Source organism: Ranitomeya imitator, chromosome 9, assembly GCF_032444005.1.
Source record: "Ranitomeya imitator isolate aRanImi1 chromosome 9, aRanImi1.pri, whole genome shotgun sequence".
Lineage (NCBI taxonomy): Eukaryota > Metazoa > Chordata > Amphibia > Anura > Dendrobatidae > Ranitomeya > Ranitomeya imitator.
Genome location: NC_091290.1, coordinates 74,913,490 through 74,925,284, shown reverse-complemented (window position 1 = coordinate 74,925,284; position 11,795 = coordinate 74,913,490).

The following is an 11,795-nucleotide window of genomic DNA, read 5'->3' as shown; positions in this document are numbered from 1 at the left end:
CCCAACAAATTTTATGATCCATTTTACCCTACTGCCCATGTGATAATGAAAAAATTGAGGCGAAAAGAATTTTTTTGTGAAAAGAAAGTACTTTTTCATTTTTACAGATCAATTTGTGAAGCACCTGAGGGTTTAAAGTGCTCACTAGGCATCTAAATAAGTTCCTTGGGGGGTCTAGTTTCCAAAATGGGGTCACTTGTGGGGGAGCTCCAATTTTTAGGCACACGGGGGCTCTCCAAACGTGACATGGTGTCCGCTAAAGAGTGGAGCCAATTTTTGATTCAAAAAGTCAAATGGCGCTCCTTCCCTTCCAAGCCCTGCCGTGCGCCCAAACAGTGGTATACCCCCACATATGAGGTATCAGCGTACTCAGGACAAATTGGACAACAACTTTCGTGGTTCAGTTTCTCCTTTTACCATTGGGAAAATAAAAAATTGTTGCTAAAAGATAATTTTTGTGACTAAAAAGTTAAATGTTCATTTTTTCCTTCCATGTTGCTTCTGCTGCTGTGAAGCACCTGAAGGGTTAATAAACTTCTTGAATGTGGTTTTGAGTACCTTGAGGGGTGCAGTTTTTAGAATGGTGTCACTTTTGGGTATTTTCAGCCATATAGACCCCTCAAACTGACTTCAAATGTGAGGTGGTCCCTAAAAAAAATGGTTTTGTAAATTTCGTTGTAAAAATGACAAATCGCTGGTCAAATTTTAACCCTTATAACTTCCTAACAAAAAAAAATTTTGTTTCCAAAATTGTGCTGATGTAAAGTAAACATGTGGGAAATGTTATTTATTAACTATTTTGTGTCACATATCTCTCTGGTTTAACAGAATAAAAATTCAAAATGTGAAAATTGCAAAATTTTCAAAATTTTCGCCAAATTTCCGTTTTTATCACAAATAAACGCAGAATTTATTGACCTAAATTTACCACTAACATGAAGCCCAATATGTCACGAAAAAACAATCTCAGAACCGCTAGGATCCGTTGAAGCGTTCCTGAGTTATTACCTCATAAAGGGACACTGGTCAGAATTGCAAAAAACGGCAAGGTCTTTAAGGTCAAAATAGGCTGGGTCATGAAGGGGTTAATATCATATATTTGATTGGGTTTCCTGATTTTATGTCGGTTTGGTTCTGTATTTGTCTCATATCAGTAATTTGCTATGGGCATCTACAGTGTCTCTCTGACCAGACTTGGTACCAGCTCGCATGCTCTAGCTGTATTTAGTGTGTTGGGATTTACTTTTTCTGATTTGTCATATATTTTTCATCATATATAAAAAGTGTATACATATCTAAACCCCCCCCCTATAGGAGGATAGTTTTTCATCTGTATTATAAGTAAGGAATGTAAACACTCGACCAATCAGAGACCGGAACAGCATCGACGTAGAAATCCCACGTCTCTGATTGGTCGAGGCCGCACAGCGATGATGATGTCATAAAGGACGTAGACATCTCACGTTTCTGATTCAGCGACGGGCACAGTATCGACGTAGATGTCATAATCAGAGACCGGCACAGCATCGACGTAGAAATCCTGCGCCTCTGATTGGTCGAGGCCGCCAGGCCTCGACCAATCAGCAACGGGCACAGCGACGATGATGTCATAATGGTTGCCATGGCGACGATGATGTCATAAAGGTTGCCTCGACCAATCTGCAATGGGCACAGTGTGCCGCAAATTCTGGAATCATTATTGTCCATATACTATGGGGACATGCATATTCTAGAATACCCGATGCGTTAGAATCGGGCCACAATCTAGTACATTGATATGTATTCTTACCAACAGGAAGATAAAAGGACACCCTATCCAGACACCAGTGTTTACATTCCTTACTTATAATACAGATGAAAAACTATCCTCCTATAGGGGGGGGGGGGGGTTTAGATATGTATACACTTTTTAAATTACTGATATGAGACAAATACAGAACCAAACCGACATAAAATCAGGAAACCCAATCAAATATATGATATTAACCCCTTCATGACCCAGCCTATTTTGACCTTAAAGACCTTGCCGTTTTTTGCAATTCTGACCAGTGTCCCTTTATGAGGTAATAACTCAGGAACGCTTCAACGGATCCTAGCGGTTCTGAGATTGTTTTTTCGTGACATATTGGGCTTCATGTTAGTGGTAAATTTAGGTCAATAAATTCTGCGTTTATTTGTGATAAAAACGGAAATTTGGCGAAAATTTTGAAAATTTCGCAATTTTCACATTTTGAATTTTTATTCTGTTAAACCAGAGAGATATGTGACACAAAATAGTTAATAAATAACATTTACCACATGTTTACTTTACATCAGCACAATTTTGGAAACAAAATTTTTTTTTGTTAGGAAGTTATAAGGGTTAAAATTTGACCAGCGATTTGTCATTTTTACAACGAAATTTACAAAACCATTTTTTTTAGGGACCACCTCACATTTGAAGTCAGTTTGAGGGGTCTATATGGCTGAAAATACCCAAAAGTGACACCATTCTAAAAACTGCACCCCTCAAGGTACTCAAAACCACATTCAAGAAGTTTATTAACCCTTCAGGTGCTTCACAGCAGCAGAAGCAACATGGAAGGAAAAAATGAACATTTAACTTTTTAGTCACAAAAATTATCTTTTAGCAACAATTTTTTTATTTTCCCAATGGTAAAAGGAGAAACTGAACCACGAAAGTTGTTGTCCAATTTGTCCTGAGTACGCTGATACCTCATATGTGGGGGTATACCACTGTTTGGGCGCACGGCAGGGCTTGGAAGGGAAGGAGCGCCATTTGACTTTTTGAATCAAAAATTGGCTCCACTCTTTAGCGGACACCATGTCACGTTTGGAGAGCCCCCGTGTGCCTAAAAATTGGAGCTCCCCCACAAGTGACCCCATTTTGGAAACTAGACGCCCCAAGGAACTTATCTAGATGCATAGTGAGCACTTTGAACCCCCAGGTGCTTCACAAATTAATCCGTAAAAATGAAAAAATACTTTTTTTTCACAAAAAAATTTTTTAGCCTCAATTTTTTCATTTTCACATGGGCAACAGGATAAAATGGATCCTAAAATGTGTTGGGCAATTTCTCCTGAGTACACCAATACCTCACATGTGGGGGTAAACCACTGTTTGGGCACATGGTAAGGCTCGGAAGGGAAGGAGCGCCATTTGACTTTTTGAATGAAAAATTATTTCCATCGTTAGCGGACACCATGTCGCGTTTGGAGAGCTCCTGTGTGCCTAAACATTGGCGCTCCCCCACAAGTGACCCCATTTTGGAAACTAGACCCCCCAAGGAACTTATTTAGATGCCTAGTGAGCACTTTAAACCCTCAGGTGCTTCACAAATTGATCTGTAAAAATGAAAAAGTACTTTTTTTTCACAAAAAAATTCTTTTCGCCTCAATTTTTTCATTATCACATGGGCAGTAGGGTAAAATGGATCATAAAATTTGTTGGGCAATTTCTCCCGAGTACGTCGATACCTCATATGTGGGGGTAAACCACTGTTTGGGCACTCGGCAGGGCTCGGAAGGGAAGGCGTGCCATTTGACTTTTTGAATGGAAAATTAGCTCCAATTGTTAGCGGACACCATGTCGCGTTTGGAGAGCCCCTGTGTGCCTAAACATTGGGGCTCCCCCACAAGTGACCCCATTTTGGAAACTAGACCCCCCAAGGAACTTATCTAGATGCATATTGAGCACTTTAAACCCCCAGGTGCTTCACAGAAGTTTATAACGCAGAGCCATGAAAATAAAAAATAATTTTTCTTTCCTCAAAAATGATTTTTTAGCCTGGAATTTCCTATTTTGCCAAGGATAATAGGAGAAATTGGACCCCAAATATTGTTGTCCTGTTTGTCCTGAGTACGCAGATACCCCATATGTGGGGGTAAACCACTGTTTGGGCGCACGGCAGGGCTCGGAAGGGATGGCACGCCATTTGGCTTTTTAAATGGAAAATTAGCTCCAATCATTAGCGGACACCATGTCACGTTTGGAGAGCCCCTGTGTGCCTAAACATTGGAGATCCCCCAGAAATGACACCATTTTGGAAACTAGACCCCCAAAGGAACTAATCTAGATGTGTGGTGAGGACTTTGAACCCCCAACTGCTTCACAGAAGTTTATAACGCAGAGCCATGAAAAAAAAAAAAAAAATATTTTCTCAAAAATGATCTTTTAGCTTGCAATTTTTTATTTTCCCAAGGGTAACAGGAGAAACTTGACCCCAAAAGTTGTTGTCCAGTTTCTCCTGAGTACGATGATACCCCATATGTGGGGGTAAATCACTGTTTGGGCACATGCCGGGGCTCGGAAGTGAAGTAGTGACGTTTTGAAATGCAGACTTTGATGGAATGCTCTGTGGGCGTCACGTTGCGTTTGCAGAGCCCCTGATGTGGCTTAACAGTAGAAACCCCCCACAAGTGACCCCATTTTGGAAACTAGACCCCCAAAGGAACTTATCTAGATGTGTGGTGAGCACTTTGAACCCCCAAGTGCTTCATAGAAGTTTATAATGCAGAGCCGTGAAAATAATAAATACGTTTTCTTTCCTCAAAAATAATTATTTAGCCCAGAATTTTTTATTTTCCCAAGGGTTACAGAAGAAATTGGACCCCAAAAGTTGTTGTCCAGTTTCTCCTGAGTACGCTAATACCCCATATGTGGGGGTAAACCACTGTTTGGGCACATGCCGAGGCTCGGAAGTGAAGTAGTGACGTTTTGAAATGCAAACTTTGATGGAATGCTCTGTGGGCGTCACGTTGCGTTTGCAGAGCCCCTGATGTGGCTTAACAGTAGAAACCCCCCACAAGTGACCGCATTTTGGAAACTAGACCCCGAAAGGAACTTATCTAGATGTGTGGTGAGCACTTTGAACCCCCAAGCGCTTCATAGAAGTTTATAATGCAGAGCCGTGAAAATAATAAATACGTTTTCTTTCCTCAAAAATAATTATTTAGCCCAGAATTTTTTAATTTTCCCAAGGGTAACAGGAGAAATTTGACCCCAATATTTGTTGTCCAGTTTCTCCTGAGTACGGTGATACCCCATATGTGGGGGTAAACTACTGTTTGGGCACATGCCGGGGCTTGGAATTGAAGTAGTGACGTTTTGAAATGCAGACTTTGATGGAATGCTCTGCGGGCGTCACGTTGCGTTTGCAGAGCCCCTGATGTGCCTAAACAGTAGAAACCCCCCACAAGTGACCCCATTTTGGAAACTAGACCCCGAAAGGAACTTATCTAGATGTGTGGTGAGCACTTTGAACCCCCAAGTGCTTCATAGAAGTTTATAATGCAGAGCCGTGAAAATAATAAATACGTTTTCTTTCCTCAAAAATAATTATTTAGCCCAGAATTTTTTATTTTCCCAAGGGTTACAGGAGAAATTGGACCCCAAAAGTTGTTGTCCAGTTTCTCCTGAGTACGCTGATACCCCATGAGTGGGGGTAAACCACTGTTTGGGCACACGTCGGGGCTCAGAAGGGAAGTAGTGACTTTTGAAATGCAGACTTTGATGGAATGGTCTGCGGGTGTCACGTTGCGTTTGCAGAGCCCCTGGTGTGCCTAAACAGTAGAAACCCCCACAAGTGACCCCATTTTAGAAATTAGACCCCCCAAGGAACTTATCTAGATATGTGGTGAGCACTTTGAACCCCCAAGTGCTTCACAGACGTTTACAACGCAGAGCCGTGAAAATAAAAAATCATTTTTCTTTCCTCAAAAATTATGTTTTAGCAAGCATTTTTTTTGATTCACAAGGGTAACAGGAGAAATTGGACCCCAGTAATTGTTGCGCAGTTTGTCCTGAGTATGCTGGTACCCCATATGTGGGGGTAAACCACTGTTTGGGCACACGTCAGGGCTCGGAAGTGAGGGAGCACCATTTGACTTTTTGAATACGAGATTGGCTGGACTCAATGGTGGCGCCATGTTGCGTTTGGAGACCCCCTGATGTGCCTAAACAGTGGTAACCCCTCAATTCTACCTCCAACACTAACCCCAACACACCCCTAACCCTAATCCCAACTGTAGCCATAACCCTAAACACAACCCTAACCGCAACACACCCCTAACCCTAACCACAACCCTAATTCCAACCCTAACCCTAAGGCTATGTGCCCACGTTGCGGATTCGTGTGAGATATTTTCGCACCATTTTTGAAAAATCCGCGGGTAAAAGGCACTGCGTTTTACCTGCGGATTTTCCGCGGATTTCCAGTGTTTTTTGTGCGGATTTCACCTGCGGATTCCTATTGAGGAACAGGTGTAATTCGCTGCGGAATCCGCACAAAGAATTGACATGCTGCGGAAAATACAACGCAGCGTTTCCGCGCGGTATTTTCCGCACCATGGGCACAGCGGATTTGGTTTTTCATATGTTTACATGGTACTGTAAACCTGATTGAACACTGCTGCGAATCCGCAGCGGCCAATCCGCACCGTGTGCACATAGCCTAATTCTAAAGGTATGTGCACACGCTGCGGAAAACGCTGCGGATCCGCAGCAGTTTCCCATGAGTTTACACTAGTATTTCCAGTCATGGCCGATGATATTTCAGCATCGGCCATGGCTGGATTGTAATATTTCACCCGTTATAATAGGTGAAATATTACAAATCGCTCTGATTGGCAGTTTCACTTTCAACAGCCAATCAGAGCGATCGTAGCCACGAGGGGGTGAAGCCACCCCCCCTGGGCTAAACTACCACTCCCCCTGTCCCTGCAGATCGGGTGAAATGGGAGTTAACCCTTTCACCCGATCTGCAGGGACGCGATCTTTCCATGACGCCGCATAGGCGTCATGGGTCGGAATGGCACCGACTTTCATGACGCCTACGTGGCGTCATGGGTCGGGAAGGGGTTAAGAAACAAAAAGCAGAAAAATACATCAAAGATATTTCTCATAATTGTTTATAAAAACCGGTGAAAAGAAATTCTTCATTGAGTCCCCTTGGCGTCATGCTCTTTAAATCATAAATCCATTTTGTTTCGCAACACAAAAGCCGCTTGACGATGTCTCCACCCCTAATATTGAGGTGTATTCCCTCTAGGCCCATGACTTTAAACTTGGAGGTTTTGCATTGATGGTAGTCCAAGAAATGTGCTGCCACAGAAGATAGAGTCTTGTTCTTTGCCCGATCTCTTGCTGCGGTGGAGATACTTGAGAGGTGTTGTTGCATCCTCCTTCTTAACTCCTGCGTAGTCTGTCCGACATACACCTTTGGGCAATCGCAAAAAATTGCGTACACCAAATTCCTGGTTCTGCAGTTGAAAAATTCTCTCGGTTGTATCCGGAAGGGGACTGTAGAAATAGAAAAACCGTCTTGTGAGATCATAAACTGGCAGATATTACATCCCCCACAGGGATATGAGCCAAAGGTTCTAGTCCCTCGGCTCAACCTCACCACTGGGCGCTGATAGTGACTATGACAGAGGTCATCCCTAAGGTTTTTTGCCCTTCTAGCTACCATACAGGGGGAGTTGGAGACCACTGATGGAATTCGCTTATCAGTCATGAGAATATCCCAATTCCGGCCCAGAAGGTTCCGTATATCTGCCCACTGATTATTAAAGGTAGTTATAAGGGCTAGGGGACGTGTAGATCCACGTACCTGTTTTTCAAAGAGATGTTTACGATCTAGTTGTTGGGCATGTTGAAAAGCCCCCGAAATCAGTCTCTGTGGATACCCCCTTTTCTTAAAGCGGTCAGATAAATCCCTCGATTGATGTCTGAACTCTTCATCCGTGCTACAATTTCTTCTTACGCGAAGGAATTGGCCCTTCGGGATGCCTTTTTTAAGGTGAAACGGGTGAAAACTGGTGAAATGCAGGAGATTGTTGGTAGCTGTCATTTTTCGATGCAGTCCGCTTACTATTTTCGTGTCCTTAACCATAAGTCTCAAGTCCAAGAAGTCAATGCTGGTAGCTGAAATCAGAGATGTAAGTTTAATGTTTAGGTTATTTATATTAAGATCTTCAATAAATTGGTTGCAATCCTCGATAGGTCCCGTCCAAATCATCAGGATGTCGTCAATATACCTTTGCCAGGTATGTACCATAGAGTTGAACAGATGATGTTGATAAACTATTGTCTCCTCCCACCAACCTAAAAATAGGTTGGCGTAGGCGGGGGCACAGCGGGCCCCCATGGCGGTACCAGATATTTGTCTGAAAAACCTCCTATCAAAGACAAAGTAATTTTTGTCTAAAATGAAATGTAGCAATCTCAGGATGAACCTATCATGTTCTAAGGTTCTTTCTGTAGATTTTTCCAAGAAAAAAGAGACTGCCCGCATACCTGAATGATGTGCGATGCTCGTATACAGGGACTCCACATCCATACTAATTAGCAAGGTGTTCTCGGGGATCTCACATTCTTCCAGGAATTGCAACAGATGAGTGGAATCTCTGGTGAAAGACTTCAAGGAAGTAACCAATGGCTGCAAAAAATGATCAACATAAATGCACGGACGTTCAAAAATACTCCCAATTCCTGAGACTATTGGCCTACCTGGAGGCTCTACAAGGGACTTGTGGATTTTCGGGAGAGCATAAAACGTAGGAATAGTTGGTACTGGTGTTATGAGAAAGTCTGCTTCTTTTTTAGTTATTACGTGATCCCGAAAAGCCCCATTGATGATACAGTCAAGCTGACTCTTGAAAAAGTCAGTCGGATCTGAGGGTAGAATAGTATAACAGTTGTCATTATTGAGCTGTCTTGTGATTTCTTTAAGATAGACCCTACTTGGATGACCTAAATAGGGTACCGGAGAGTCAAGCTGGTCCAGAAATGTCTTCCAGTGATTTTTTGTCCTCAGACCCCAGCGACGGAGAAGGCGCAATCGGAGGGGTCGCAGAAAAGCTGGGATCCAACAAAAGAATGGGCAGAGGATACAGGAATTGGTCACCGACATACATGAGGGAGACCAGGCTCAACAGGAGGAGATAATCAGGGACAATCCAGATACGGCTCAACCAGGTAATCTACAAATTGTCAACCTGTCCTCACACACACTGTCTGTACCTGAAACTAGGGTTCTCTCTAGAGGCCTTTCGTTTTCTCCAATGAACATCCTTAATAAATTTGTATTGGTGAAGGACTTCTATCTCTTTTGTCGCCAACTTACCTTTAGGCTTCTTTACCATCAGCCCTCTTTATTGGACACATTTCCTGATAATGAGAGACAGGTCTTTCAAGACCTTTTGGAACTTTTACAGGAAAATGAGTCTCCACCCTCTAGAAACAGATTTACCAGACGTCTTCCATCGCAGGCCACTCCGTCCTTTTCCCTATTCCCTGCAGTACAGATATTTTTTGAGAAAACGTGTCGTGATATCGAAAATTTAAGACCAGATCCTCACAAGGCTAATAAGCTTAGCAGGGAGGAATCTAAGGCTTTACAGGACTTAAAGAAAAACAAGGAGTTTGTGGTACGTGAAGCTGATAAAGGGGGTAACGTTGTCTTGTGGCCACATGATCTGTATCTTAAAGAAATCACAAGACAGCTCAATAATGACAACTGTTATACTATTCTACCCTCAGATCCGACTGACTTTTTCAAGAGTCAGCTTGACTGTATCATCAATGGGGCTTTTCGGGATCACGTAATAACTAAAAAAGAAGCAGACTTTCTCATAACACCAGTACCAACTATTCCTACCTTTTATGCTCTCCCGAAAATCCACAAGTCCCTTGTAGAGCCTCCAGGTAGGCCAATAGTCTCAGGGATTGGGAGTATTTTTGAACGTCCGTGCATTTATGTTGATCATTTTTTGCAGCCATTGGTTACTTCCTTGAAGTCTTTCACCAGAGATTCCACTCATCTGTTGCAATTCCTGGAAGAATGTGAGATCCCCGAGAACACCTTGCTAATTAGTATGGATGTGGAGTCCCTGTATACGAGCATCGCACATCATTCAGGTATGCGGGCAGTCTCTTTTTTCTTGGAAAAATCTACAGAAAGAACCTTGGAACATGATAGGTTCATCCTGAGATTGCTACATTTCATTTTAGACAAAAATTACTTTGTCTTTGATAGGAGGTTTTTCAGACAAATATCTGGTACCGCCATGGGGGCCCGCTGTGCCCCCGCCTACGCCAACCTATTTTTAGGTTGGTGGGAGGAGACAATAGTTTATCAACATCGTCTGTTCAACTCTATGGTACATACCTGGCAAAGGTATATTGACGACATCCTGATGATTTGGACGGGACCTATCGAGGATTGCAACCAATTTATTGAAGATCTTAATATAAATAACCTAAACATTAAACTTACATCTCTGATTTCAGCTACCAGCATTGACTTCTTGGACTTGAGACTTATGGTTAAGGACACGAAAATAGTAAGCGGACTGCATCGAAAAACAACAGCTACCAACAATCTCCTGCATTTCACCAGTTTTCACCCGTTTCACCTTAAAAAAGGCATCCCGAAGGGCCAATTCCTTCGCGTAAGAAGAAATTGTAGCACGGATGAAGAGTTCAGACATCAATCGAGGGATTTATCTGACCGCTTTAAGAAAAGGGGGTATCCACAGAGACTGATTTCGGGGGCTTTTCAACATGCCCAACAACTAGATCGTAAACATCTCTTTGAAAAACAGGTACGTGGATCTACACGTCCCCTAGCCCTTATAACTACCTTTAATAATCAGTGGGCAGATATACGGAACCTTCTGGGCCGGAATTGGGATATTCTCATGACTGATAAGCGAATTCCATCAGTGGTCTCCAACTCCCCCTGTATGGTAGCTAGAAGGGCAAAAAACCTTAGGGATGACCTCTGTCATAGTCACTATCAGCGCCCAGTGGTAAGGTTGAACCGAGGGACTAGAACCTTTGGCTCATATCCCTGTGGGGGATGTAATATCTGCCAGTTTATGATCTCACAAGACGGTTTTTCTATTTCTACAGTCCCCTTCCGGATACAACCGAGAGAATTTTTCAACTGCAGAACCAGGAATTTGGTGTACGCAATTTTTTGCGATTGCCCAAAGGTGTATGTCGGACAGACTACGCAGGAGTTAAGAAGGAGGATGCAACAACACCTCTCAAGTATCTCCACCGCAGCAAGAGATCGGGCAAAGAACAAGACTCTATCTTCTGTGGCAGCACATTTCTTGGACTACCATCAATGCAAAACCTCCAAGTTTAAAGTCATGGGCCTAGAGGGAATACACCTCAATATTAGGGGTGGAGACATCGTCAAGCGGCTTTTGTGTTGCGAAACAAAATGGATTTATGATTTAAAGAGCATGACGCCTAGGGGACTCAATGAAGAATTTCTTTTCACCGGTTTTTATAAACAATTATGAGAAATATCTTTGATGTATTTTTCTGCTTTTTGTTTCTTAATATCATATATTTGATTGGGTTTCCTGATTTTATGTCGGTTTGGTTCTGTATTTGTCTCATATCAGTAATTTGCTATGGGCATCTACAGTGTCTCTCTGACCAGACTTGGTACCAGCTCGCATGCTCTAGCTGTATTTAGTGTGTTGGGATTTACTTTTTCTGATTTGTCATATATTTTTTATCATATATAAAAAGTGTATACATATCTAAACCCCCCCCCTATAGGAGGATAGTTTTTCATCTGTATTATAAGTAAGGAATGTAAACACTGGTGACTGGATAGGGTGTCCTTTTATCTTCCTGTTGGTAAGAATACATATCAATGTATTGGGCCTCTACTAGGGCTCGTTATGCCCCATTTTCTTGGTTAAAATAAACATCTCACCTTCAAATAACAAAGCATTTTTCTGTTTGGTTCAGCCTATTTTATTTTTCATTC